Here is a 3,030-nt window from a genome sequence, read left to right on the forward strand (position 1 = left end):
ACACACACACACACACACAAATACACAGGATACAAAGCTTCTTTAAGGTTGAAGTTGGTCGAACTCTGGCTCTAAACAAGTCATACTTGTTTTGGGGAAAGTTTTAACAATGCTAATTTGGTGATTTTCTGTCCATATAGTGCCGGCCTTCAGCAGTTACTGAGGGTTTGCTCTCAATGTGGCTCAGACTTTGACATTAAATATAATGCACTGAAGATAATATTATGATTGTTTGGAGTATAAGACATGAAACTGTAATTTCCTGATTTCTCTCTGTCTGGTATTGTCCTTAAAGTATGTGATGATGATAAACACTTAGGACATTATATAACTGATGACCTTTCTAATGATTGGGACATTTATAGACAGTGTCGTATGATCTATGCACAAGCTAACATGTTGATTCGCTAATTTAGCATGTGCTCAGGATCTGTAAAGACTACACATTTAGAGCATATTGTAGCCCTATGTACCTTTGTGTGCTTCTCATTTGTGGCGGCGCTATAGAAAGATCAGCGTGCAGAAACTCAGTGTATCATATAATGATGGGATAGGCTGATGCTGAAGGTGCCACTATGGAGCAGAGCAAGCCAAATGTTTGTCAGTGTTGACGTCTGTTTACAGCCCTTTACCGTTAATTTACAGCTCTCTTTTTTTACAGTATGTTATGGATTTGTCAGCGTCTGCGTCTCAAGGACGTGAACGCATCAACCTCATGTCCTGTCCTGCTGTGAGAGTTTATTTCACAGACATTCCAGTGATTTATCTGAGAAAAGCTACCATCAATCTCACCAAAATAAAAGTCCGGTTCAGAATAGGTGCATTTCTTTTTTAATTTACGTTTACATTATTTATTTCAAGTTTGCTGAATAAAACTTGTCTTTCATTGCATTGCTTTTGTGTCATTATTTTGGTGATCATAATTCTAACACTTACTATCTATTATATAAAAAAGTCATTGCTACGTGTGCTGCGTTTAGCTGAGACTGGTTACGAAATTTGCATAGTGTTGCCCTATTGTTGATTTGACTGTTTCTATTGCTCTCTTCATTTGTAAGTCTATATAATGCCACATAGTTTTGCAAAAGAATAAATTATTGAGCAAAAAAAAAAGAGTTTTGCTCACAAAAATAAAGAATGGCAAAGGGGGACTCTGTGGTCCTCGAGTTTTTTCACGTAGTGTTTAAGCGCAGCACGTCTGTGTTGCACGTCACCACGTAGGCTCACTATTGGCTGACACTGGTCATGTGTGTGACGTGCAACACAGACGCGCTACGCTTAAACACTACGTGAAAAAACTCGAGGCCCAGAGAGAAGGAAATGAAAAGTGGAATAAAGTCTTTATTTTTGTTTGTTTTTGCGCACAAAAAGTATTCTCCTCGCTTTATAAACTTAAGGTTGAGCCACTGTAGTCACTTGGACTATATTAACAATGTCTTTAATGCATTTTCTGGGCCAGCAAGTTATAGTGTCTTAGGGCCCTTTCACACCTGAAAGTCCGCACCAAGGTCCGAACCAGAGTTCATGTTTTGATACATTGTATACATTTGGTTAGTTTTGGTTTGGTTTCACATTGCAATTATGCGAGCGCACTAAAGAACTTTTCATGACGTACTTGAGTCCTGTCGTCATCATCTATATGGGCTGCATCTTAACATTGATTGGTTTGTAAACGGACATGCGTCTGACGTCAGCGTGTTGTCAATTCAAATGAATGAACAGACGCATATCGTTGCCACTATACTGTTATTATTACGGCATTACTCCCTGCAGCACCAACTATACTCGAGGCTAGTTCAAATTCGCCAAATGAACGTCCTCATTGTGCAAACATTTTATCATCGCCGGCAGGACAAATGTGTGTGTGTGTGTGTGTGTGTGTGTGTGTGTGTGTGCGCGCGTGTGCGGGCGCGCGAATCAGCTGGAAGAAACGCAGGACTGACAGATCTGCACATAAATATTCTTCTTCAGTTGTTTAGACTACACGAGAACCACCGGAACTTCCTGTAAATGGTCCGAAAGTCCGAACCACACAGAAAATGCTTTCACACTAGAAACGAACCAAACCTTTGCTCAGTTTGATCCGGACCGAGACTACCTCTTTTCGTCGGACCAAATTTCGTCTGTTTGGTCCGGGCCGTGGTCCGGGGGAGGTTTCACACCTGTAATTTTGATTCGGAACAAACTGAAAAGTCCGAAAGTCCGGACCAAACAAGGTAGGTGTGAAAGGGCCCTTAGAAGCCTATGGAGGAGTGATCCAGCTCGCAGATTTAATCAAAAATATCTTCATTTGTGTTCTGAAGATGAACGAAGGTCTTACGGGGTTGGAACAACATGAGGGTGAGTAATTACTGACAGAGTTTTCATTTTTGGGTGAACTAACCCTTTAAATATGTCTATTATACATTCCTTTTGGAGTGAGCTACATTTTGATTTTATAACAAAATAAATGCTGTTAAAATTATAAGAGAAGCTACAGATAATTTTGTTTTTATTTTGTTTTCTATTTTATTTTAATATAACCTGCAGTGATTGAGTAACTCTGAAAGTGATTCAATGATTCATAATCAGATTTAATTCATAGATAAATAAATCTATAGATTTAAATATAAGTTGTGACTTGGTTAATCTTGTTTATTTCTGATATTTTTGTTTTGCTAGAAGTTCTGAATGGCTGGTAACTTAAAAAAAATAAAATAATTTGTAGCCAAATTGGCTGGTGAGTAAAAAGGCTTATTTCAAACCCTGTTTGTGCACATACTGTACATATGTGTGACAAACTCCTGTGCACTCCACTGAACACTGAACAAGCAAAAGACACACGATAGCAGTGTTTTACATTTTCTACATCTGTGTGTAGTTGGAGTAGCCTATATGGCTAACCATTTGATATGTGTATAGGTCTATGTATAGGTCTAAAAGTGTTGTTAAATATTGTAGGCCTACACATCGATCTGATCAAAATTACATGTATGGGCACAACTATGACTATTGAAGCTCCGCCCTTCACTTCTGTTCTGAAACTGTAGT

At 38.6% G+C, this 3,030-nt stretch overlaps 1 protein-coding gene across 1 annotated transcript in view; it reads left to right on the forward strand.

Moving 5' to 3' along the window:
* The window catches only part of LOC309493654 (B-cell receptor CD22-like), a 265,008-nt gene that overhangs the window by 16,521 nt on the left and 245,457 nt on the right, over positions 1-3,030 (forward strand). The gene's annotated exons all lie outside the window — the stretch shown is intronic.

This window comes from Leuciscus leuciscus (genome assembly GCF_965113295.1).
Source record: "Leuciscus leuciscus genome assembly, chromosome: 3".
NCBI lineage: Eukaryota > Metazoa > Chordata > Actinopteri > Cypriniformes > Leuciscidae > Leuciscus > Leuciscus leuciscus.